The following is a 27,396-nucleotide window of genomic DNA, read 5'->3' on the forward strand; positions in this document are numbered from 1 at the left end:
ACTAGTTTCTAGGCACAGAGAACAAGAAATGCCAGCCATGTTCACTAACTTACCCAGTGTATAATAAGATCCGTGTGCTCCACCAACAGAGGTCAGTGTTTTATCATCCGTCAGCTCCTGCGGAGCCACTTCTACAGTCCCAGTAGCGTACTCCGGTTTTGTAATTTCGTGCTTAGTCGCCCCTTCTTGGAACACAAAACAAGATAAAGCAGGAACCGAAATTCAGATCATGTGCCTAAGCTTAGTCAGTCAGGTAGACAACAGTTATATACCGAAGCTATCAGAACATAAGCCCTACCCTGGGAGAAGCTGGTGATAAAAATAAAAGGCAGATTCTCCTCTCTGTTCTGCCAGAGGCACAGGATCCATGAAAACAAATCAGCACAGAAAATTTTCAACAGCACTACAACTGAGGTGAACGGGTACAGTAACGCCACAAAGCACAGGAGATTCCGCTGAACATGGATAGCTCAGGGAATGCTGGGAAGACCGCACTGTTTCGTAAAAGAGAGATCCAGCGCAGAGGGGGGATGTGGAGGGGCTTTGGGGAAGGGCAGCCTGAGTAAAAGTGCAGGTGGGAAACAGCGTAAGGCACTAAGGAAACTAGACCACTGTTACTGGCGGTGGAATGGGAAGACAAAACATGCTGCCTTGAAAATGAAACATCACTTAATTAATTTCAAGTGAGGACGGCTAAAACAAGAACCAACACCAAGATTCACCTAACTTTCCCAGGGATGAATTTCTTTTCGATATCCTCTAATGAACTGTAAGGGAAAGACCCTGAAAACAAGAATGCCCATACAGACACTGGCTTCACTAGGTGAGTCTGGAAAATGAACACATGTGCATTATCCAGTCCTACGGCATTAAGCACAGAATCACATCCTAAACTGTAAGTTAAAAGCATAAGCCAAAAATTCTCATCAGCAGATGAAAACGTGAAGATGCACACTCACACCAACCCCCGGTTTATGTCTCAGAATCCCCTGGTACTTATATAGTCACACAAGGACATTAACAACAAGAGACTGTACCTCATCCCAGGAAGATTCTCTTCCTCTCTCTTCTGTAAAGTGGCGCACTGACACACCATCTGTAAAATGTAGTTACAGGTACATTAATGAGAATATTCACGAATGTATAATAAAACCACCATGTGCGTCTATCTCCGTTCGTGGATGTGTCAAAACAAAAGTGGCAGAAAAGACTTTCAAAGAGTTAGAGCATTTTCTGAAAAAAGTGCTTAAGTCAAGGTTGGGATATATTTCAAACCAAGTAGTAAGAGGAAAACACGTAAAAAGAATGGATATGGAATTTGGGTTTGCGCACTATGTATTTCTAACATTTGAAGTTTGCTCTTGTTTTTGTTTTTTCTTTTCTTCTGTATTTAAAGGGAGGTACCGGGAATGAGCACACGGAATTCGGCATGCTAAGCAAGCATTCTGTTTACCACTAAAATATGTCCGTCCCCGAATCAATTAGCTTCTCGGCATAGATAAAATAAAGTACAAAACACTCTTTCATGGTTCACTGACTTACAAAACATCTTAGTTTGCTGAAGAGCAAAAGAACTTTGATGCCTTCTTCCCCATATCACACTAAGTCTCACATCAGACCGAGTGGGAGACAGGTCACATTACCCTTGACTGTAGAGACCACAGGCCCCGGGTTCGGGTGTGTCTCCCATAACCGATCATCGGCTGTGGAAGGTCAGGGTTTAACTCGTTGCAGACAGTGACAGGGGCGGGCTTGTCTTCCAGGGAGCCCGGAACGTGGTGTCTGTTGAAGGCCCGTGTGCAGAACCGACACGTCTGCCCTCCGTCCGAGGACCCTCTTTCCCTCTACAACAGACACCTCCCTCCCCAGGGCAGGACGGGGAAGACACGGTCCATCAAGTGCGTCTTCTAAGGGACCAGAGGGACACGGCAGTGTGCCCAGTCACAGCCGTCCGTGCACGGGGAAGCCCCGGAGAGCGATCTGCCCTTCTTCTGCAGTGACTCAAGGAAGAAACAGAGGACTAAGCTTTCCTCTTACCGAGCGGAGCAGCTGGCCGTGGGGGGCGAGGTTGCACAGGGCACCAAGGGGGACCAGGTGCAGGTGCCCTGCTTGGCGACGACAGGCCGCACCCAGGGCAGTACACGCAGCCTGGTCCTCGGAAAGTTTGGGGACCTCCGGCCCACGGGTTGACCTGCAGGACAGAAGGGAGGGCTGGGTTGGATGACAGAAAAAAGCGCCAACACGGACAAGAGCCGAAACCCAATGCAGCAGCCATCAGCACCGGGCACCCTCCCCTCCCCCGGGTGCCCAGAGAGCAGCATTTTGCCACACGCTCCGCCCAGCCCTCTGGGGCCTGCCTGCAGGCTGGGCCACACAGGGGGACACGGGGATACGACCCTGATGCCACACGTCCCCGCCGCCGCTGTCTCCAAATGGAGGAAGCCAAGGGTCCTCCTTCCCGAGAGGCTGCACAAAGAGCTTCCGGCCACGGGCAAACTAGCGCCTCCCCAACAGCCAGCCGCTCTGGGCGGGACGGCCCTCCCTGCCACCTTCCCCAGCTCCACGCAAGCTTGCCCGGCGCGGACCAGGAACACGGACACGGGACGGACGTGAAGAGCTCATTCTCAACACGAGCAAGCAGAGCCGCACCAGGGACACCGCTCTGCCTGCAGGGCTCTGCCTGCAGGGCTCTACCTGCAGTGCCCTGCCTGCAGGACCCTACCAGGCCCTCTCTGCCCCCTCCACACAAAGGGCCCTCCTCCTCCACGCAGGGGCTGCCCCTGGGCGCAAAGAGCCCTGGGGAGCTGGGCATCCAGGAGACCTGCGGCGGAGCTGGCCAAGGGCTCCTGAGGGGACAAGGCTGTCCTCAGAAGGGACTCTGGCTCCACTACAATCATCCCTATCCTCAGGGACTTCTGGATTGTACGTTCGCTACAGAAAGCACCCTAACTGCGTGCTATGGGAGAGTGACGTGGGGAGTCTCAACCCCACACCTGACACCAAAGGGACTGTAACAGCTCGTGCGCAAACCCCACGGTGTGCCATGAGACGGACGAGCAGCTCTGACAGCTTCCAGGGCAGGCCCGACCCGGCGCAGGGTGGGGGACAAACACAACGTACGCACTCTGGTGCGCATCGGAATTCCCTCGCAGGGAAGGAGGCATTTTCACGGAGGGCTCTTTCCCTTCCAGCCTCTATTCCCTACTACAAACGCAACATCTCCGAGAGCCAGGCTTTTCTGCCCAGAGTACAACTGGTGGCAGCGGCCAAGACAAACTTACCCCCGGAGAAAAGACGTCACAGTGACGGGCTGTGAAGTTTACCACACCCAGGAAGACTCCAAGTTGCACAAAGCACACCGTACAAAGCTGGAGGGAGGGCTTTGCCCCTTTTCCATTTACCAGGATCTGAATGGACATTCTAAACAAGAGAATCACATGGCCTGAGCCGGGATACCAGTCAAAAGAACGACGACACAGAAACCCGTCTAAGTGACCCAGGAGCAACCCAAGGTGCAGGAGGTCAGGAAGGAGTCAGCCGAGCCAGGAGAAGTCAGTGTGGAGAGAGGGCTCACTCTCCTCACACTGTTTCGAGAAACACACATTCAAAGTCTGCGGGCCCCGGCTCCTAAGCACTCCCTCATATCTCCTGCAGGCACCAGCCAAGGCGACGCGCTCCCGGGAGAAGCAGCCCACTGGCTCCTGGGCAAGAGTTTTGAGTCTGAAAAAGGCAGCGACACGCCACGCCAGACCCGTCACAGGACACACAGTCTGCAGATGAGGCCAGGAACGGTTGCCAGGAGAACGGGACGATCACCATTCCCAGGACGAGGCCCAACAGATCATGACCACCCCATTTACCTGGGTCTCCGGGGCCGCCGCAGGTGGGCGGGCGCTGCCGGGCCACACCGGAGCCGCGCCAGGTCCCACGTCGGCTAAAAACCACAGAAAAGAATGGAGGATTAGGCTTTCCTGCGAAGACCCTGCTGAAGCGAAACAAAAGCTTTGCGCCTTCCTTCGTTCCTTCCTTCCCCGTATCACACTCGTTTCTTGGAGGAACTGGATACTGACCCCAGGAACTCCTGCATGCTAAGCCCGCATTCTCTCTACTGCTGAGCTACATATACCCTTCCCCCCAGAGCACATTAGTTTCTAGGCACAGAGAACAAGAAATGCCAGCCACGTTCACTAACTTACCCAGTGTATAATAAGCTCCGTGTGCTCCACCAACAGAGGTCAGTGTTTTATGATCCGTCAGCTCCTGCGGAGCCACTTCTACAGTCCCAGTAGCGTACTCCGGTTTTGTAATTTCGTGCTTAGTCGCCCCTTCTTGGAACACAAAACAAGATAAAGCAGGAACCGAAATTCAGATCATGTGCCTACGCTTAGTCAGTCAGGTAGACAACAGTTATATACCGAAGCTATCAGAACATAAGCCCTATCCTGGGAGAAGCTGGCGATACAAATAAAAGGCAGATTCTCCTCTCTGTTCTGCCAGAGACACAGGATCCATGAAAACAAATCAGCACAGAAAATTTTCAACAGCACTACAACTGAGGTGAACGGGTACAGTAACGCCACAAAACACAGGAGAGTCCGCTGAACGTGGATAGCTCAGGGAATGCTGGGAAGATCGCACTGTTTCGTAAAAGAGAGATCCAGCGCAGAGGGGGGATGTGGAGGGGCTTTGGGGAAGGGCAGCCTGAGTAAAAGTGCAGGTGGGAAACAGCGTAAGGCACTAAGGAAACTAGACCACTGTTACTGGCGGTGGAATGGGAAGACAAAACATGCTGCCTTGAAAATGAAACATCACTTAATTAATTTCAAGTGAGGACGGCTAAAACAAGAACCAACACCAAGATTCACCTAACTTTCCCAGGGATGAATTTCTTTTCGATATCCTCTAATGAACTGTAAGGGAAAGACCCTGAAAACAAGAATGCCCATACAGACACTGGCTTCACTAGGTGAGTCTGGAAAATGAACACAAGTGCATTATCCAGTCCTATGGCATTAAGCACAGAATCACATCCTAAACTGTAAGTTAAAAGCATAAGCCAAAAATTCTCATCAGCAGATGAAAACGTGAAGATGCACACTCACACCAACCCCCGGTTTATGTCTCAGAATCCCCTGGTACTTATATAGTCACACAAGGACATTAACAACAAGAGACTGTACCTCATCCCAGGAAGATTCTCTTCCTCTCTCTTCTGTAAAGTGGCGCACTGACACACCATCTGTAAAATGTAGTTACAGGTACATTAATGAGAATATTCACGAATGTATATTAAAACCACCATGTGCGTCTATCTCCGTTCGTGGATGTGTCAAAACAAAAGTGGCAGAAAAGACTTTCAAAGAGTTAGAGCATTTTCTGAAAAAAGTGCTTAAGTCAAGGTTGGGATATATTTCAAACAAAGTAGTAAGAGGAAAACACGTAAAAAGAATGGATATGGAATTTTGGTTTGCGCAGTATGTATTTCTAACATTTGAAGTTTGCTCTTGTTTTTGTTTTTTCTTTTCTTCTGTATTTAAAGGGAGGTACCGGGAATGAGCACACGGAATTCGGCATGCTAAGCAAGCATTCTGTTTACCACTAAACTATGTCCTTCCCCGAGTCAATTAGCTTCTCGGCATAGATAAAATAAATACAAAACACTCTTTCATGGTTCACTGACTTACAAAACATCTTAGTTTGCTGAAGAGCAAAAGAACTTTGATGCCTTCTTCCCCATATCACACTAAGTCTCACATCAGACCGAGTGGGAGACAGGTCACATTACCCTTAACTGTAGAGACCACAGGCCCCGGGTTCGGGTGTGTCTCCCATAACCGATCATCGGCTGTGGAAGGTCAGGGCTCCACTCGCTGCAGACAGTGACAGGGGCGGGCTTGTCTTCCAGTGAGCCCGGAACGTGGTGTCTGTTGAAGGCCCGTGTGCAGAACCGACACGTCTGCCCTCCGTCCGAGGACCCTCTTTCCCTCTACAACAGACACCTCCCTCCCCAGGGCAGGACGGGGAAGACGCGGTCCATCAAGTGCGTCTTCTAAGGGACCAGAGGGACACGGCAGTGAGCCCAGTCACAGCCGCCCGTGCACGGGGAAGCCCCGGAGAGCGATCTGCCCTTCTTCTGCAGTGACTCAAGGAAGAAACAGAGGACTATGATTTCCTATTACCGAGCGGAACAGCTGGTCGTGGAGGGCGAGTTTGCACAGGGCACCAAGGGGGAACAGGTGCAGGTGCCAAGCTGGGCGACTACAGTCCGCACCCGGGGCAGGCCACGCAGGCTGGTCCTCGGAAATTTTGTGGACCTCCGGCCCACGGGGTGACCTGCAGGACAGAAGGGAGGGCTGGGTTGGATGACAGACAAAAGCGCCAACACCGACAAGTGCCGAAACCCAACGCAGCAGCCGTCGGCACCGGGCACCCTCAACTCCACTGGGTTCCCAGAGAGTAGCACAGTGCCACACGCTCCGCCCAGCCCTCTGGGGTCTGCTTGCAGCCTGGGCCACACAGGGGGACACGGGGATACGACCCTGATGCCACACGTCCCCGCCGCCGCTCTCTCCAATTGGAGGAAGCCAAGGGTCCTCCTTCCCGAGAGGCTGCACACAGAGCTTCCAGCCCACGGGCAAATTAGCGCCTTCCCAACAGCCAGCCGCTCTGGGCGGGACGGCCCTCCCTGCCAACTTCCCCAGCTCCACGCAAGCTTGCCCGGCGCGGACCAGGAACACGGTCATGGGACGGAAGTGAAGAGCTCATTCTCAAAACGAGCAAGCAGAGCCGCACCAGGGTCACCGCTCTGCCTGCAGGGCTCTGCCTGCAGGGCTCTGCCTGCAGTGCCCTGCCTGCAGGACCCTACCAGGCCCTCTCTGCCCCCTCCACACAAAGGGCCCTCCTCCTCCACGCGGGGGCTGCCCCTGGGCGCAAAGAGCCCTGGGGAGCTGGGCATCCAGGAGACCTGCGGCGGAGCTGGCCAAGGGCTCCTGAGGGGACAAGGCTGTCCTCAGAAGGGACTCAGGCTCCGCTACAATCATCCCTATCCTCAGGGACGTCTGGATTTTACGTTCGCTAGAGAACGCACCCAAACTGCGTGCTATGGGAGAGTGACGTGGGGAGTCTCAACCCCACACCTGACACCAAAGGGACTGTAACAGCTCGTGCGCAAAACCCCACGGTGTGCCATGAAACCGACGAGCAGCTCTGACAGCTTCCAGGGCAGGCCCGACCCGGCACATAGTGGGGGACAAACACAACGTACGCACTCTGGTGGGCATCGGAATTCCCTCGCAGGGAAGGAGGCATTTTCACGGCGGGCTCTTTCCCTTCCAGCCTCTATTCCCTACTACAAACGCAACATCTCCGAGAGCCAGGCTTTTCGGGCCAGAGTACAACTGGAGGCAGCGGCCAAGACACAATTACACCCCGAGAAAAGACGTCACAGTGACGGGCTGTGACGTTTACCACACCCAGGAAGACTCCAAGTTGCACAAACACACCGTACAAAGCTGGAGGGAGGGCTTTGCCCCTTTTCCATTTACCAGGATCTGAATAGACATTCTAAACAAGAGAATCACATGGCCTTAGCCGGGAAACCAGTCAAAAGAACGACGACACAGAAACCCGTCTAAGTGACCTAGGAGCAACCCCAGGTGCAGGAGGTCAGGAAGGAGTCAGCCGAGCAAGGAGAAGTCAGTGTGGAGCGAGGGCTCACCCTCCTCACGGTGTTTCGAGAAACCCACAGTCAAAGTATGCGGGCCCCGGCTCCTAAGCACTCCCTCATGGCTCCTGCTGACCCCAGCCAAGGCGACGGGCTCCCGGGAGAAGCAGCCTACTGGCTCCTGGGCAAGAGTTTTGAGTCTGAAAAAGGCAGCGACACGCCACGCCAGACCCGTCACAGGACACACAGTCTGCAGACGAGGCCAGGAACGGTTGCCGGGAGAACAGGACGATCACCATTCCCAGGACGAGGCCCAACAGAGCATGACCACCCCACTTCCCTGGGTCTCCGGGGCCGCCGCAGGTGGGCGGGCGCTGCCGGGCCACACCGGAGCCGCGCCAGGTCCCGCGTCGGCTAAAAACCACAGAAAAGAATGGAGGATTAGGCTTTCCTGCGAAGACCCTGCTGAAGCGAAACAAAACCTTTGCGCCTTCCTTCCTTCCTTCCTTCCCCGTATCACACTCGTTTCTTGGAGGAACTGGATACTGACCCCAGGAACTCCTGCATGCTAAGCCCGCATTCTCTCTACTGCTGAGCTACATATACCCTTCCCCCCAAGAGCACACTAGTTTCTAGGCACAGAGAACAAGAAATGCCAGCCATGTTTACTAACTTACCCAGTGTATAATAAGCTCCGTGTGCTCCACCAACAGAGGTCAGTGTTTTATCATCCGTCAGCTCCTGCGGAGCCACTTCTACAGTCCCAGTAGCGTACTCCGGTTTTGTAATTTCGGGCTTAGTCGCCCCTTCTTGGAACACAAAACAAGATAAAGCAGGAACCGAAATTCAGATCATGTGCCTACGCTTAGTCAGTCAGGTAGACAACAGTTATTTACCGAAGCTATCAGAACATAAGCCCTATCCTGGGAGAAGCTGGCAATACAAATAAAAGGCAGATTCTCCTCTCTGTTCTGCCAGAGGCACAGGATCCATGAAAACAAATCAGCACAGAAAATTTTCAACAGCACTACAACTGAGGAGAACGGGTACAGTAACGCCACAAAGCACAGGAGAGTCCGCTGAACGTGGATAGCTCAGGGAATGCTGTTAAGAGCGCACTGTTTCATAAAAGAGAGATCCAGCGCAGATTGGGGTTGTGGAGGGGCTTTGGGGAAGGGCAGCCTGAGTAAAAGTGCAGGTGGGAAACAGCGTAAGGCACTAAGGAAACTAGACCACTGTTACTGGCGGTGGAATGGGAAGACAAAACATGCTGCCTTGAAAATGAAACATCACTTAATTAATTTCGAGTGAGGACGGCTAAAACAAGAACCAACACCAAGATTCACCTAACTTTCCCAGGGATGAATTTCTTTTCGATATCCTCTAATGAACTGTAAGGGAAAGACCCTGAAAACAAGAATGCCCATACAGACACTGGCTTCACTAGGTGAGTCTGGAAAATGAACACAAGTGCATTATCCAGTCCTACGGCATTAAGCACAGAATCACATCCTAAAGTGTAAGTTAAAAGCATAAGCCAAAAATTCTCATCAGCAGATGAAAACGTGAAGATGCACACTCACACCAACCACCGGTTTATGTCTCAGAATCCCCTGGTACTTATATAGTCACACAAGGACATTAACAACAAGAGACTGTACCTCATCCCAGGAAGATTCTCTTCCTCTCTCTTCTGTAAAGTGGCGCACTGACACACCATCTGTAAAATGTAGTTACAGGTACATTAATGAGAATATTCACGAATGTATATTAAAACCACCATGTGCGTCTATCTCCGTTCGTGGATGTGTCAAAACAAAAGTGGCAGAAAAGACTTTCAAAGAGTTAGAGCATTTTCTGAAAAAAGTGCTTAAGTCAAGGTTGGGATATATTTCAAACCAAGTAGTAAGAGGAAAACACGTAAAAAGAATGGATATGGAATTTTGGTTTGCGCAGTATGTATTTCTAACATTTGAAATTTGCTCTTGTTTTTGTTTTTTCTTTTCTTCTGTATTTAAAAGGAGGTACCGGGAATGAGCACACGGAATTCGGCATGCTAAGCAAGCATTCTGTTTACCACTAAACTATGTCCTTCCCCGAATAAATTAGCTTCTCGGCATAGAAAAAATAAAGTACAAAACACTCTTTCATGGTTCACTGACTTACAAAACATCTTAGTTTGCTGAAGAGCAAAAGAACTTTGATGCCTTCTTCCCCATATCACACTAAGTCTCACATCAGACCGAGTGGGAGACAGGTCACGTTACCCTTGACTGTAGAGACCACAGGCCCCGGGTTCGGGTGTGTCTCCCATAACCGATCATCGGCTGTGGAAGGTCAGGGCTCCACTCGCTGCAGACAGTGACAGGGGCGGGCTTGTCTTCCAGGGAGCCCGGAACGTGGTGTCTGTTGAAGGCCCGTGTGCAGAACCGACACGTCTGCCCTCCATCCGAGGACCCTCTTTCCCTCTACAACAGACACCTCCCTCCCCAGGGCAGGACGGGGAAGACGCGGTCCATCAAGTGCGTCTTCTAAGGAACCAGAGGGACACGGCAGTGAGCCCAGTCACAGCCGCCCGTGCACGGGGAAGCCCCAGAGAGCGATCTGCCCTTCTTCTGCAGTGACTCAAGGAAGAAACAGAGGACTATGCTTTCCTATAACCGAGCGGAGCAGCTGGTCGTGGGGGGCGAGTTTGCACAGGGCACCAAGGGGGACCAGGTGCAGGTGCCCAGCTTGGCGACGACAGTCCGCACCCGGGGCAGGCCACGCAGGCTGGTCCTCAGAAAGTTTGGGGCACTCCGGCCCACGGGGTGACCTGCAGGACAGAAGGGAGGGCTGGGTTGGATGAAAGACAAAAGCGCCAACACCGACAAGTGCCGAAACCCAACGCAGCAGCCGTCGGCACCGGGCACCCTCAACTCCACTGGGTTCCCAGAGAGTAGCACAGTGCCACACGCTCCGCCCAGCCCTCTGGGGTCTGCTTGCAGCCTGGGCCACACAGGGGGACACGGGGTTACGACCCTGATGCCGCACGTCCCCGCCACCGCTGTCTCCAAGTGGAGGAAGCCAAGGGTCCTCCTGCCCGAGGGGCTGCACCAAGAGCTTCCAGACCACGGGCAAACTAGCGCCTTCCAAACAGCCAGCCGCTCTGGGCAGGACGGCATTCCCGCCACCATCCCCAGCTCCACGCTAGCTTGCCAGGCGCGGACCAGGAACACGTACACGAGACGGACGTGAAGAGCTCATTCTCCACACGAGCAAGCATAGCCGCACCAGGGTCGCCACTCGGCCTACAGGGCTCTGCCTGCAGGGCTCTGCCTGCAGGGCTCTGACTGCAGGACACTACCAGGCCCTCTCTGCCCCCTCCTCACAAAGGGCCCTCCTCCTCCACGCAGGGGCTGCCCCTGGGCGCAAAGAGCCCTGGGGAGCTGGGCATCACGGAGTCCTGCGGCGGAGCTGGCCAAGGGCTCCCGCGGGGACAAGGCTGTCCTCAGAATGGACTCAGGCTCCGCTACAATCATCCCTATCCTCAGGGACGTCTGGATTTTACGTTCGCTACAGAACGCACCCTAACTGCGTGCTACGGGAGAGTGACTTGGGGAGTCTCAACCCCACACCTGACAGAAAAGTGACTGTACCACCTCGTGCGCAAAACCCCACGGTGTGCCATGAGACCGACGAGCAGCTCTGACAGCTTCCAGGGCAGGCCCGACCCGGCGCAGGGTGGGGGACAAACACAACGTACGCACTCTGGTGCGCATCGGAATTCTCCCGCAGGGAAGGAGTCATTTTCACGGCGGTCTCTTTCCCTTCCAGCCTCTATTCCCTACTACAAACGCACCATCTCCGTGAGCCAGGCTTTTCTGCCCAGAGTACAACTGGAGGCAGCGGCCAAGACACACTTACCTCCCGAGAAAAGACAGTGACGGGCTGTGACGTTTACCACACCCAGGAAGACTCCAAGTTGCACAAAGCACACCGTACAAAGCTGGAGGGAGGGCTTTGCCCCTTTTCCAGTTACCAGGATCTGAATGGACATTCTAAACAGGAGAATCACTTGGCCTGAGCCGGGAAACCAGTAAAAAGAACGACGACACAGAAACCCGTCTAAGCGACCCAGGAACTACCCCAGGTGCTGGAGGTCAGGAAGGAGTCAGCCGAGCCAGGAGAAGTCAGTGTGGAGCGAGGGCTCACCCTCCTCACGCTGTTTCGAGAAACCCACAGTCAAAGTCTGCGGGCCCCGGATCCTAAGCACTCCCTCATGGCACCTGCAGGCACCAGCCATGGCGACGGTCTCCCGGGAGAAGCAGCCCACTGGCTCCTGGGCTAGAGTTTTGAGTCTGAAAAAGGCAGCGACACGCCACGCCAGACACGTCACAGGACACCAAGTCTGCAGATGAGGCCAGGAACGGTTGCCGGGAGAACGGGAAAATCACCTTTCCCAAGATGAGGCCCAACAGAGCATGACCACCACATTTCCCTGGGCCTCTGGTGCCGCCGCAGGTGGGCGGGCGCTGCCGGGCCACACCGGAGCCGGGCCAGTTCCCGCGTCGGCTAAAAACCACAGAAAAGGATGGAGGATTAGGCTTTCCTGCGAAGACCCTGCTGAAGCGAAACAAAACCTTTGCGCCTTCCTTCCTTCGTTCCTTCCCCGTATCACACTCGTTTCTTGGAGGAACTGGATACTGACCCCAGGAACTCCTGCATGCTAAGCCCGCATTCTCTCTACTGCTGAGCTACATATACCCTTCCCCCCAGAGCACACTAGTTTCTAGGCACAGAGAACAAGAAATGCCAGCCACGTACACTAACTTACCCAGTGTATAATAAGCTCCGTGTGCTCCACCAACAGAGGTCAGTGTTTTATCATCCGTGAGCTCCACTTCTACAGTCCCAGTAGCGTACTCCGGTTTTGTAATTTCGGGCTTAGTCGCCCCTTCCTAGGAACACAAAACAAGATAAATCAGGAACCGAACTTCAGATCATGTGCCAACGCTTAGTCAGTCAGGTAGACAACAGTTATTTACCGAAGCTATCAGAACATAAGCCCTATCCTGGGAGAAGCTGTCGGTACAAATAAAAGGCAGATTCTCCTCTCTTTTCTGCCAGAGGCACAGGTTCCATGAAAACAAATCAGCACAGAAATGTTTCAACAGCTCTACAACTGAGGTGAACAGGTACAGTAACGCCACAAACACAGGAATTTCCGCTGCACGTGGATAGCTCAGGGAATGCTGGGAAGACCGCACTGTTTCGTAAAAGAGAGATCCAGCGCAGAGGGGGGATGTGGAGGGGCTTTGGGGAAGGGCAGCCTGAGTAAAAGGAGCAGGTGGGAAACAGCGTAAGTCATTAAGGAAACTAGACCACTGTTACTGGCGGTGGAATGGGAAGACAAAACATGCTGCCTTGAAAATGAAACATCACTTAATTAATTTCAAGTGAGGACGGCTAAAACCAGAACCAACACCAAGATGCACCTAACTTTCCCAGGGATGAATTTCTTTCCAATATCCTCTAATGAACTTTAAGGGAAAGACCCTGAAAACAAGAATGCCCATACAGACACTTGCTTCACTATGTGAGTCTGGAAAATGAACACAAGTGCATTATCCAGTCCTACGGCATTAAGCACAGAATCACATCCTAAACATTTAAGTTAAAATCATAAGTCAAAAATTCTCATCAGCAGATGCAAACGTGAAGATGCACACTCACACCAACCCCCGGTTTATGTCTCAGAATCCCCTGGTACTTATATAGTCACACAAGGACATTACCAACAAGAGACTGTACCTCATCCCAGGAAGATTCTCTTCCTCTCTCTTCTGTAAAGTGGCGCACTGACACACCATCTGTAAAATGTAGTTACAGGTACATTAATGAGAATATTCACGAATGTATATTAAAACCACCATGTGCGTCTATCTCCGTTCGTGGATGTGTCAAAACAATAGTGGCAGAAAAGACTTTCAAAGAGTTAGAGCATTTTCTGAAAAAAATGCTTAAGTCACGGTTGGGATATATTTCAAACCAAGTAGTAAGAGGAAAACACGTAAAAAGAATGGATATGGAATTTGGGTTTGCGCACTATGTATTTCTAACATTTGAAGTTTGCTCTTGTTTTTGTTTTTTCTTTTCTTCTGTATTTAAATGGAGGTACCGGGAATGCGCACACGGAATTCGGCATGCTAAGCAAGCATTCTATTTACCACTAACCTATGACCTTCCCCGAGTCAACTAGCTTCTCGTCATAGATAAAATAAAATACAAAACACTCTTTCACGGTTCACTGCCTTACAAAACATGTTAGTTTGCTGAAGCGCAAAAGATCTTTGATGCCTTCTTCCCCTTATCACACTAAGTCTCACATCAGACAGAGTGGGAGACAGGTCTCAGGACCCTTGACTGAAGATACCACAGGCCCCTGGTTCGGGTGTGTCTTCCATAACCGATCATCGGCTGTGGAAGTTCAGGGCTCCACTCGTTGCAGACAGTGACAGGGGCGGGCTTGTCCTCCAGGGAGCCCGGAACGTGGTGTCTGTTGAAGGCCCATGTGCAGAACCGACACGTCTGCCCTCCGTCCGAGGACCCTCTTTCCCTCTACAACAGACACCTCCCTCCCCAGGTCAGGACGGGGAAGACGCAGTCCATCAAGTGCATCTGCTAAGGGACCAGAGGGACACGGCCGTGAGCCCAGTCACGGCCGCCCGTGCACGGGGAAGCCCCGGATAGTGATCTGCCCTTCTTCTGCAGTGACTCAAGTAAGAAACAGAGGACTATGCTTTCCTCTTACCGAGCGGAGCAGCTGGCGGTGGGGGGCGAAGTTGCACAGGGCACCAAGTGGGACCCGTTGCAGGTGCCCAGCTGGGCGACGACTGGTCGCTCAAGGGGCAGTCCTCGTGGGCTGCTCCTCCGAAATATTGTGGCTCTCCTTACCACGGGGTGACCTGCGATACATAAGGGATGTCTTTGTTGAATGACAGACAAAACGCCAACACCGACAAGAGCCGTAACCCAACTCAGCAATCGTCGTCACCGTGCACCCTCCCCTGCACTGGGTGCCCAGTTGGCAGCTACGCTGACTGCACTCCTTCAGCGCTGGGCCTGCCTGCAGTTTGGGCTGCTCAGGAGGCTTTGGCGATAAAATACTTTCCCCAAACTTCACTGTGATTCCTGGGCATACTTATCCCCTAATTCCCAATCCAAAGGCAAAGGCAGGAATGGTTTGTTCAAAAGGAAATTGCTAGTTCCAGAGATTATTCAATACAAAATGACCACTGGAACACAAGTGAATAAAATTACTTACTTTGTTTTCCTCTGCCTCCTGAGCCGGAAAGGCGGTGCCATTCCTAACAGGGGTGCCACCCGGCCCTGAAGCTGTGAAGTGAGAGCAGCACTGAAGGCAGATTCTATCTGACAGATGCCGTGCAGGGAAAGCACGAGCCGAACCCTTCGTGCCCTCCTACAGGAACTCTCACTCCCGCCCACGCCCTGGGCTCTTCACAGAGGCCGCAGGTCTCCCTTCCACCTCAGTTGACCCCGAAGACGAGGGAAGCCTGGACCCCTGTCCCATGACGAGGACACCACAGGGCCTAGATTTAGTTGTTTTCATAGCTAATCACCCTGGATGGGGTCTCAGGGCTCAGATCACTGGCAACCAACACTTACACAGTGGACTCACAGCACACTTCAGGGCAAATCAGTCTGTATACAGATTATACATTAAAGTAAGAAGGGTCTTTTGTAGGAAGAGTATCAACAACCCCTGACTGTGAGCTCCACCTCTTCCTCCTCAGCCTGTTGGTGAACTGTTAATAGCCTTCTCTCTGACAGCGCATGTCTTGTATAAGTGACCAGATGTCACGTAATCATTTATGAAAGAAGTAGCCTCAATGACTCATGTTGTAATAATCGGCAAAAGAATGGTGAGTTACATGGAGTAGCTGGTGGGAGACTTTAGAGTTACATGTTAACTCTGGGGGAGTGAGGCTACGTTGTCATGTCACTTACTAACTGGCTACTCTAGGTCACTGTGCAAGCTTTATTATAAGAACGAAGGGACCTGCAAAATTAGTGAAGAAATGCCTGCTGCCTTAAAGCAGATCTTGAATAGAATATTTATCCACCAAGGCAAATGAAGAAAAATGTTTTTCTCGTTATGACATACTGCCTTCATTCTAAAACGTCATCCATGTTATTTTCCTGAAATGAGAACAAAATTCAGCCTTCAAAACCGTGTCCAGGAGGGAAGAGAGGGCTGACACTCATGTCTTCTAGTGCACAGAAACCAGCCATGCCAGCCACGCCAGGCAACCAAGAGACTGGGGGGCGGCCCGCAGTCCCTGGAGGGGCGTAAGCTCCACCGCTCACAGGGGAGAGAGCCCTGCTGGCTGGTGGCATGTAAAGAAAACAGCATCTTGTCATTCAGCTGTGAACCTGTTCCCCACAGTGAGTGTGTGGTGTGGTGTCCAGGAAACCCGACATCTACCCATGGGGACAAGCAGCCCACTGGGTGGCTCCTGCTGCAGAAATGGAGCTGCCGCACTTCACAGTGCGCTCCTTACCTCTCAGGGGAGGGTGTAGCCTGTACGGTCCTCCTGGAGTGGGATCCTGCCTCATGTATTCCTCTGCCTGCCTCCGTCTGCAGATTGCATCCAATCTTAAAGATAAAGAATGGCTTCAATACAAATTACACCACCAATTCCTCTACTAGGCACAAAACAACCAGTCCTTAAAAATCTCAAAACACCCGTAAAAATGTGTCAAAATTCTGTACCTCTGTTTCAGGTGGGCAACTTCCCTTCTCAGCTCAGAGGAATTTTCCCTTCTCAGGTCAGAGTTTTCCCTTCTCAATTCAGAGATTTCCCTCTCCAGCTCCTGAGCCCTGAGCTGTGGGAGAAAAACACATCCACGTTCAGTTGTGGCCGACTGTGCACAAAGGGAAGGAAGGAAACAAATTCTTACTGAGCTGTCTTGGGCCTTCTTCTCGGCAAGAGTGACCTGAAAAAGTCAACACATCAAGAAACACCCCATGGCTTGGGGTTCTCAGGGCCACAATAACTGTCTGCATCAGGTGCTGAGGACTCGGTGTGTCAGGAGGAAGGCAGGTTACCTGGTGTCTCCAAATGATCTCTGCTTCCCGCATTTGCCCGTGACATTCTTCAAGTCTTATCCTATGAGTTACAAATTGTTCCATCAGAGAAGACACAATGCTGGGTATGCTGTTAAATAATCTGCCCCAGTCCATGTTATCTGCACTGTACACTCACACACATCATCTCACCGCTCAAGACACACTGCACACGGCTGCAGAAGCACAGCAGGTGCAAAGCTGTCGCTGCAGCCACTCCTTCCGTCACTGTTACTGAACGCCTGCCCGGTTCTGCGCGGACACAACTCCCCCTCCCGTTCTCAGCATTTCCCTCACGTGTCCTGTGCTGAGCATCTTTCATCACAAAGCTTGATTCTTCCTTTCCTTACATCCTGACCCTACTTCTTACACCTGGGTCTCCCCAGCAGCACGGGAATTTTTATTGGTCCAACTGACGCTACACTAAACTGCTATCCTCAGGGTGAGAACGGTTTATAGCACCTTCAGAAACATCTCTGTGAACCGTCTCTCCTCTCAGTCTGGCCAGCACTGGGACCAGGAAATTCTTAGTAACTTAATACTTTTTAATGTTAAACGTTTAACTTAACATATGTAAAACTTAACACTTTTCCTCCTGTGTGAAGCCATGTATACAAATGTCTTTTGTTTGGGTCAGTTTATGATATTGTGTCTAAACATTTTAGAAAAGTTTTCAAAAAATCCAACAGGTGTTTTCAGAGCCGCAGGTGCAGAGGAGCTGAACTCACTTGTACCATCTTGTCTCCTCTTCAGCCAATTTTGCCTCCTCCTTTGCTGCCAACAGCTGCTGCTTTCCCACCAGCTCACATCCGTTCATGTCCACCTTCCTGAGAGGGGAAAGAAACTCTGAAATTCTGCCAGTTTCCCTCCCAGAAACTGGAAGGGAAGAATTCCATGTTCCTTTCGCCCTTCCCCATAAATGCTCAGGCTGATAAATACACAGGAAAGAATTAAAGTACCCCCACAAATATGAAAAAGCTACACTCAGGCCTCTGGCAAGTGTTTGGTATCTGGGCTTCCCTTCAGCGTCCCCACCCCTAATCATTTATGCATAAAATAAACACACAGGAAAAGCCCACTTGAGGTGTGCTCTGCGCCCCCCCACCAGGCTCAGGTTCCTGTGCCTGGGACAGCACGAGCTCACTGTGTTTCAACGTGGGAATCAGGGTCTGACCAAGTCATCACAACCAAACACATTAGGGTAAAGCAAGCGTTCATGACTTGTTTGATTTCTCCCACAGAGAGCCCAGATTTCAGTCAAAACCTGGAGCAAAACCTGATCCTTTAGGAAATATAAGGAAATGCTTGTTTTTGAAAGCAGGTTAATGGGTGTGATGTCCATGACCTCTCCCTGAGAATGACAGGAAACTCTGGACAAATTATGAAATCCATGATCAAATGTACCAAATTGCTAACAAGCCAGAAAGGGACATGAGGCCAAGATGGAGAAGAAGAAAGCCCAGGACTGGGCCCACCTTCCCCGGGGGTCACCCGGTAACTGCAGAGGAAATCACTGAGATGCAGAGCAGCCCGGCAGCCGGTGCCCCCTACGCACAGGCACCACAGTCAGGCAGCTGGAGCTCACTGTCCGTCAGCGAAGGTGATCACTAGAGAGACCCACAGGACTTAGCTGGGATCCACGAGAGCTATATGCCAGAAACAAAGGTGGACAGGAGACACACGGGCCTCACGAAAGCTGGCTGCACTGACTGATCTCAGCTGCTAACCGGGTTAACAGGATGTAGCGCTGCTGGTGCCCTGACCACCTGCCAGCTGTAATGCCCACCTTCTCTGCAGCAAGTTAACCTCACACGAGGCATCAAATTTTCTCTATTTTCTACCCAATGTCTAGAGTTTATTAAAAATGATAGACACATGGCAGGTCATGACACTTTGATGTGGTTGAAACCTAAGGACAATAAAAATGGACCTAGGGGGATCCAGATAATGAAGTGACTAAATCTGGTCCAAGAACCCGCTAAAATCTCAAACTAAATACAAACAAGACTCTGGTAACCAGTTAGAATGAACAGAAGCAGCAGATTACAGAAATCAAGGTCAAAAAATAAATGCACAAGTGTACTGATTGAATATGGTAAAGAAAATATGGTGGTAAGTATTCTGAAATGTATTACAATATCCACATAACTCCACACATTCATTCACACATTGTCATAATTAACACGGGAATGTCTTACCCTTCAGTGTCCATAGATCTCTGTCCACTGATTTCATCAAGGACACTTACTTTCTTCACCTGCCTTTGGAAACCGTCTTCCTCACGTTCTTTCAGAGATCCCGATGCAGCATGGTGGTCTTGCACTTTCTTTTTACCCTCTATAAACATAAAACAACTGGCTTTGTGTGTGCACATGTGCACTCAAGAGCTTGGCTGTGCTGGGGAGTGGAGAAAGGAGAGAATTCTGAAGGCAGGAATCCCCTTTATACCTTCCCAGTGCAAATTCATTGCTATTACAGGCATGTTTCATTTTATTGCCCTCCCTTGTAATGCATATTTTTAAACAATTGAAGATTTGTAACAACCCTGAGTACAGCAATTCCATTGGTGACATTTTTTTTCTGGCAGCATTTGCTCATTTCTTATCTCTGTGTCACATTTTTGTAGTTTCTGAAATATTTGGTTCTTTATCATTTTAATTAAAACAGGCATGATATTCCTTTAAGGCAAAGCCTAATCCAGCGGAAGTCCCTAGTTCTCAGCAATTCTATAAACCCTGAGAGAGGTGAAGAGGCTTCAGAATAAAAGTGTGAAGCCAGCAGGGGTTGGCCCATGTAGTTTAAGGCAAGATTCCATTTCCACTGCATACCTGTGCAAGGTAAGGCGGGAAGAGCTGACCCAGAGGCTGCTGCAAGTGCTCCAGGAGATGAAGCTAAGGCAGCTAATGAAGGTGGCTGCACTAAACAACAGGTTTTCAATGCAGAGAACTGCAAGGGGAGGCCACCCAGCACCATCACAGCTGGAGAGAAGTCAGCGCCTGGCATCAAGGCTTCAATGGACAGGCTGATTTTCCCGTTAGCGGCTAACGAAGCCAATATTCATTTAACATTATGAAAATCCTATGTCCCATGAGAATCAAGTGAAATCTACTCTGTGCTCTATAAATAGAACAAAGCCTGAATGACAGCACATCTATTTACAACATGAATATTTTAGCCCATTGTTGAGACCTACTGCTCAGAAAACAAAACAAAACACACAAAAAAAATTCTTTCAAAATATTACTGCTCATGGACAATGCACAAGTCATCCAGGAGCTCTGATGGAGATGCATGAGATGAATGCTGTTTCCATGCTTAACACGACATCTATTCTGCAGCCCATGAATCAGGAGTAATTATGACTTTCAAGTCTTATTATTTAAGAAATACATTTTGGAAGGCTTTAGCTGCCATAGACAGTGACACCAATGATGGGTCTGGGCAAATGAATGGAAAATTTTCTGGAAAGGATTCACCATTTTACATGCCATTAAGAACATTCGTGATTCATGGGAAGAAGTCAAAATATCAACATGAACTGGGGTTTGGAAGGAATTGATTCCAATCCTGTTGTGTGACTTTGAAGGGCTCAAGAATTCAGTGCAGGAAGGAGCTGCAGATGTGCTGAAAATAGCAGGAGAACTAGAGTTACAAGTGGAGACTGAAGATATGACTGATTGGCTGCAACCTCATGATAAAATGTGCATGAATGAGGAGCTGCTTCTTATGGATAAGCAAAGAAATTGGTTTCTTGAGATGGAATCAACTGGTGAAGATGCTGTGAAGAAGGTTGAAATAACAAAGGACTTAGAAGAGCGTATGAACTTAGCTGATAAATTACCACAGGGTTTGAGAGGACTGACTCCAATTTGGAAAGAATTTCTACTGTGTGTAAAATGTGTCAAATTGCCTGTGACAGAGGACTTGTTCCTGAAAGGAAGAGAGAATCCTGTCACAAACTTCATTGTGGTCTTATGTTAAGAAATTGCAAAAGCCACACCGATCTTCAGCAACTGCCACAATGACCAGTCAGCAGCCACCAATGTTAATTCAAGGCCATCCACCAAAATGACTGTAACTCAATAAAAAAAAAAGTTAAAAAAAAAACCATCCACCAACAAAAAGATTAAACCTCACTAAAGGCTCCAATGATGGCTAGCAGTTTTTAGTAATAAAGAGTATTTTCATTAAGTTATGAACATTGGGGTTTTTAGACACAGTGGTATTGCTCACTTAATAGACTACAGTATAGTGTAAACTTAATTGTTCTTTGCACTGGAAAACCAAAAAAAAAAAAAAAACCCCAAAAAATAAGTTATTTAACTCTCTTTATTATATTTATTTTATTCTAGGGGTCTAGAACTGAAGCCACAATATCTCCCAGGAATCCTGTATGTAAGGTTTTCTTCCCAACAAGCAACATACCTTCCAGGCTTCAGTCCCCTGTTGTCACAGCTCGCTGCATCGATTCCTCAGATCTGGTCTTCGAAACACCTGGCTGTAAGATAGATATGAGAAGACATTCAAGAAGTACTGATCCACAGCAATGTGCACCTACTTAACATGAGAGGAATCATACGCTTGGAATCAGCTAAGATGGGCCACCTGCTTTCCGTGCGTTACAGCACAATTAAACACTGACACAGTGATGCTCGGTTCTCTGAGGTAAGCATCTCTGGGGGTGAGTAACAATCCTTACTCTCTTCTTGATGCTGAGCTGAACGTCCTCCTGCACATGCATTTCTTCAGATTTCACTGTGGCTTCACAGACATGAGATTTATTAAGAGCAATTTCAACTTAAAACATTCTCATTGGTGACTAAATTCCCAAGAAAAATAATTTGAGTAGATATCAACATTTAATCTTCTAAGACATGAGATTGTTGTTCCTTGTGAAAGCTAATTTGTACAGTGGAAATCCTGCTGCAACTGGAGGCATTTACCTCAAATTCCTGAAGTGTTCATTGAAACAGCACCTTTCAAGTTCTCTGGAGATGTTCCTTTTTCCAGTATCTTCACACAGGACAGAAATAAAATATGTACTAAGATTTCAATGAAAACTCAGGGTGATATGTTTAAAAAGTGTAATTTTTTTTCCAGAAACAAAGTATTTTGTTAACTGCAAAACAAACCATAGAAAATAAATATATTAGCCATGGTACATGTCCAAAGACTTTGGTGAGCATTCTCTCCAGAAAATATTAAGGCAGTGAAATGATTCTGAACATACAAATTTTATAAAGAAAGGAAAGCAAGTGTTATATGTTCCCTTACATATGCTTGAAAGCATCTGAGACTTTCCCTGAATTTCGGTTTGGGGCTGAAGACAGTGCTCCATTTGAGAGTTTACAGCAGACAGGGCCTCTTCCTTCAAGTTCTAGCAACGGGCATCCTAGCAGCTCATTCTGACCCTTTGCATCTTGCATTTCCTTCTTCAGCTGGTCCTCTTCCACTGCCAGCCGGCCAATCTCTTCCAGAAAGTCTTGGTTTGTTCTGATGGGCAGTTGCTTCTCTTCAACCCTTTTGGAATCCTGTCCCTTCTCAGCCAGTACCCACAACTACGCCTAAGTTTCCTGTGATGGCAGCTGATACAGGCTGGGCCCAGGACAAATGTCAAGCCCATAAAGAAATGTGGAAAAAAGACCTCCAGGCACAGATTTTTCCTCACCTCCACAGGCTTCCTCCTCCCTGGACAATGGAGGGCACGACTGGACGACAAGAGGAAGCAAGGGTGGGAAACTGCTCATGTCAAAGAGCTCACAAGTGAGTGTTGCTGGTGAAATATAAACAAAGTTTACCCAAATTCACATGGAAAATTCTCTGTTTAACATCAACAGGGCAAGGAACTGTGCACCTAGTCTAGTAACTTCCTTATCCTCTCAGGTATTTCCTGACATCTTCTGTGTATCTTGGAGGGCAGTGTGAGTGGTGAGAAAACTCTCTAGGTTGTGAAAATAAGACATATTTGCTAGTCTCTGAAATAGAAAAAGTCACAGAGGTTTTAGTCCATGAAATTCTGGGTCATTGTTCACAGGGAATTTCCGCTACTGGGCTCTCACACTCTGTTGTGGTCAAAAGCAGGAGGAGCAGGTGCACGCAGCTCGCCCAGGGCACAAAAAGCCTCAGAAGCCCGGCTATGGTCAAAGTGGCAGCTCTTACCAGGTGTGGGCTCTTGGCGTTCTGGTCCCTCACAGCCTGCAGCTTAGCTCGAACAATCTGAATGATGTCATTCAAATTTTCATTCACCTTCTCAATGGCTTTCAAGCTCTCATTCAATGAAACATTGAATTAGTAACAATTACTCATTACTTTCATTTCTACTTTCAGAATGTAATCTAACAAGAGGTTCGTACCTTAAACTTCAGTGCTTTCTCAGAGGGCAGCTTCTTTTGCCTGATGGCCTCCTCTAAGCATTTCTTTGCGTTGTTGGTCTATGCAAAAATGTAATGAAGGAAACAGAATTACAAATACTAATTACACTGCTAGCTGAACCTATCTTGTGTGTGACCCCTTTCACTAATACAGAAAGTGGTGCTTTACATCTACAACACTTGCTTTGTTTATTTTTTTACTGATATATAGTCAGTTACAATGTGTCAATTTTCTGGTGTACAGCATGTTTCAGTTACATATATATATACACCTATGTTTGTCTTCACATTCTTTTTCATTATAGATTACAAGATATCAAGTAGAGTTCCCTGTGCTCTACAGAAGAAATTTGTTTTTTGTTTGTTTGTTTGTTTGTTTTTTTATCTAGGACACATGCTTTGAACCTAGACCTCTTATGGAACACATGGAACAGGACACTAGGATGAAGGAAAAGAGAGCCAAATAACTGAACTGCCAGAGTGGGGAGGAACTGAAGGTATAATCACAAAAAAAATAAAAAAGCAAAAGGACAAGGATACCTTCTGCACCCAAGCAGATATATTTTCTGCAAGTTCTCTGTTTTCATTCTCCAAATTCTTGCTCTGCTCAGTCATCTGCTTTAAAGTAACTAAAAGGAGATGAAGCAATTTCTCATATTGGCAAGAAAACCCAGTAGAATAGAATTATCATGATTTATTAGCAGTAGAGACATATCTGGCTGGCACTATGAGTATAATTAACCTTTTAGCTTTTCTACTGTGCCTAAAGGAAGCAAATCTTAGTGGCATTCTAAATGTGAGATCATTGAGATTCCTAGTTTAATTTTTTTCAAAGATGCAGAAACACAATAAAAAGTCTTCCCCTAAATTTTCTCCCAGCTATAAGCACCATTCTTAGAAAATTCAATCATTCAAATACTTCTGACATCACCAGAGATGAAAAAGAAAAACCAAGCATCCTGTCCCCTTAACATTCTCTCCTCCAATTACTAAGGTAAGTAAACATGCCCCTGCTTAAAAAAATAGAACCCTTATCCCACGCAGGTTCACCCCACAGCCAGGCCCTATCTGCAACACCACAGAAGGCAAGTTCAAAACGTTGCCTGACTGGGCCTGCACTGGCCTCCAGTGTCTTCCTGCTGCCTGGAAGATCGTCTTTCATGAAAATCATGTTGGGGGCCCTGAAGGACAAGGTAGCTGGAATTAAACACTTTGGTACCATGTGGGCTTCCCCACCTAGTCACTGGAGGACCTGGATAACACACAGGCCATAAATGACAAGCTTTTCTATCGCCAGGATGAGAATGTTACCATCACTGCTTCAGGAAAGCAGCACATGTAAAACAGCCAGTCACAGGCGACTCCATGTGTGAAGCTCTAGAACGCAGCCCTCAGAACCAGACTCCTCTCTCAGGCATCTAAGTCCCTCATCTGACCACACAGTGCACACGCGTCTTCTGTCTGCCCAGTGGTGATGCTCTGATGCTGAGATCCCTCTTCTCAGCACCAGACCTTCTGCATCAACTGTCACCAACAGCAGCCCTTGAGGGCCTACTGAGTGGCGGGCAGCCACCCTGCCCATCACGCACAGCCCCACTCGGTCAGCAGAGTGTGAAGCCTGCATAGAAAGCATCATCCTCAGGCTGAATCACTTCCATTAAGTCCCCACTGCCATGAATGGCTCCTTTCACTTATGAGTCACAGCCCATGGATGCCCCTCTGCTGTGACACACACCGCCTGGCTACATCTGCATCCCTCCCTCAGCCTGGAGAGTCCTGACAGGCTCAAATAGTGTTTCAGCATCTTTACTTTTCACCAAGAGCCAGCTCATATTAGGGACACACTCCGAACATTAGACTCTTCTCATCACCTGCTTCCTCAAGTTTGCTATGCGAAATTAAACTCATCCTAGTCTCCCTACTCCTGTGACCCTCCTGGCCTCTTAGCTCAATAGATGTCAACTTCCTCTACGATGTCATTTAGACACCATTGCAGGAGTAAAATTTTCAAGAGTTGAGAAGTCAGTTAGACATCAGAAGTCATTGCGTTTACTCTTAGTTGAATTAAAATCCACATCAAATCCTGGTATTGAGAAAATATTACAAAGGAAACTAAACCCTAATACCTTACCTTGACACACTGGAGGCTTTACCTAGGAGAGGAAGAAACATTAAATTTGAAGTCAAAACATATAATTAGTAAATCTAAAATTTCTATTATACTATCAAAACAGTAATCCATTGAAATCACAATTATCTCTTTGGTACAGCATAATAATTAATATGATTAAAAATCAGGAAAAATCAGAATTTCCTACTTAAGGCATGATCTTTCACTCACCATTTCTGATAGCACAATGGTAAATAACTTATTTTAGAACAAAAGATCTGCTTACATTCTATTAAATAAACATCACTCTATTCAATTTTCATAACGCATATTCAATTTAACAACACTGAACTATATTATTTTCATGATATGTTGTTGTAATGCATCATTTATCTATTTTTTTTTTGTCAAACCAAACATCCACACTTAAGTCCAGAACCTGGATAGTTGTGTAACCTTCAAAAGAGAGAGAGAGACAGAGAGGAGAAAACTAAAAGAAAAATAAAGGCAAAATCTTTATACTAAGATTAAGATGCACCCCTTTCATTCAATGAAAGGTTTTCTGAAATCTTATACAGAGTTGACTGTTGAATTGATAAGCAATTGTAACATATGAGGTCGTAAGATTTGTCAAGACCACTAAAAACAAACGGACATCAGATGAGACATCAGACGAGAATGAAAGTGAGTAATGGCTGTAGTGAAACCACACACAGCAGCAGGACGGACAGCGACCATTTTCAAGAAGCGAACGTGCTTCTTGACTCAGATACAAGTCATCGTATGAAGAGTAATAGTCCAGAAAAACCCAGGCAGGACTCCACTGTAATACCATGTAAAGACACATTTCCCTGACCCTTAACACATATTTCTTCATTCAAAACTTTAAGTGATGATCAGAGACTGAGGCCAGCCCCTAACCTTGCCAAGATATTGGAGAATCATCACAGTGTCGAAGATCCAGTGGCAATAATGTGGCAATAGAAGAATGCATCCATGGAGGGCAAACAGAAAACCACAGATGTTCCCTTAACTTCACACTTGCTCAGGAACACTGAGCTTCCCTGTCCCCTGTCACCCAACACACAGGCAGGGGCAGGTGGAGAGATAGATGGACTCGCCAAATACTTAACCTTCCTGTTTTGTTATTGAAGAGAAGAGTTTATAAATTGCCATTGTCTCATTGAGAATATACTGTTGTCTTGCTCAATGAGTTCTTTCTATAAAGATTTTGCAACAAATTTCCATTTCAAAACTAATTTGTGTTCAAGTTAATAATCTAAAAGGAAACAAAGAAAAGACTCCTGGATTCTGGCCCAGGCAGGCAAATAAAATGTCCAGTGACTATATAAATTCCTATTAGGTGTGATTAAAAGGACACTGTCAGGTACTTTAGTAATACTTACAGCAAGGACGGTCCTCCAGACGAACAAGAGAAAAATAGGAACTCCCCAGGAGGCAGCAAGAAGAATAAGCTTCCACAGAAGTTCATAAACATCAGACGCAGGATGGAAAAGGAGAATCAGAGTGTCGAGGATCTGAAAAGATATTAGATATAATGAGGAACCTCAAAGACATTCCCAGTGTATATGTCACAGAGAATCATCTTTAGAAACCCTCAACCACATCCTCAGATAGCTCCACAGAGAGGCGAGAAGGGACACTTGAGTTCAAAGGAGCTCTTGGGAGTGTGGGCATGTTTACTGCCTTGATTTGGTAATAGTTTCACTGCTGCACACATACGTCAAATACCTGATACACAAAATGTTAGAGATTTGACTTTGCTGACAGGCACATTGCAAATATTTTTAAAATAGTTAACAGAACTTAACTTATGAATGTAGAAGCCAACTTGAAATTGAAAATAAGCAAACACAAACCTACAGGGCATGGGACGCCTCCATCTTCTATTGTATGTTCATGAAGTACCTGGACAAACCCCTATGAAATGTCTCCAAAAATACACCCAACATGTATGGGGAAAGAGCAATGAAGGTATGTGTTAAAATACAGAGAGATGTACAGAGATGTATTTCTACATTTATAGACTGGACATGAGTGAGAAAGCAGACCAGCTCTTAGAATAATGTCAAAATTACTATTCCAGCAAAAATTAATGATA

General features: G+C 48.2%; 1 long non-coding RNA gene across 1 annotated transcript; it reads right to left on the reverse strand.

The window, feature by feature from the left end:
- Positions 1-16,725: 16,725 nt before the first annotated feature.
- Positions 16,726-19,126, reverse strand: LOC141575452 (uncharacterized). Its single transcript, XR_012503047.1, has 3 exons — positions 18,992-19,126; positions 17,522-17,620; positions 16,726-16,836 (listed from the first exon to the last, which is right to left on the reverse strand). It is a non-coding gene; the product is annotated as an uncharacterized LOC141575452 (long non-coding RNA).
- Between the last annotated feature and the right edge of the window lie 8,270 nt (positions 19,127-27,396).

The sequence above is a fragment of the Camelus bactrianus genome, chromosome 3 (assembly GCF_048773025.1).
Source record: "Camelus bactrianus isolate YW-2024 breed Bactrian camel chromosome 3, ASM4877302v1, whole genome shotgun sequence".
Taxonomy (NCBI): domain Eukaryota; kingdom Metazoa; phylum Chordata; class Mammalia; order Artiodactyla; family Camelidae; genus Camelus; species Camelus bactrianus.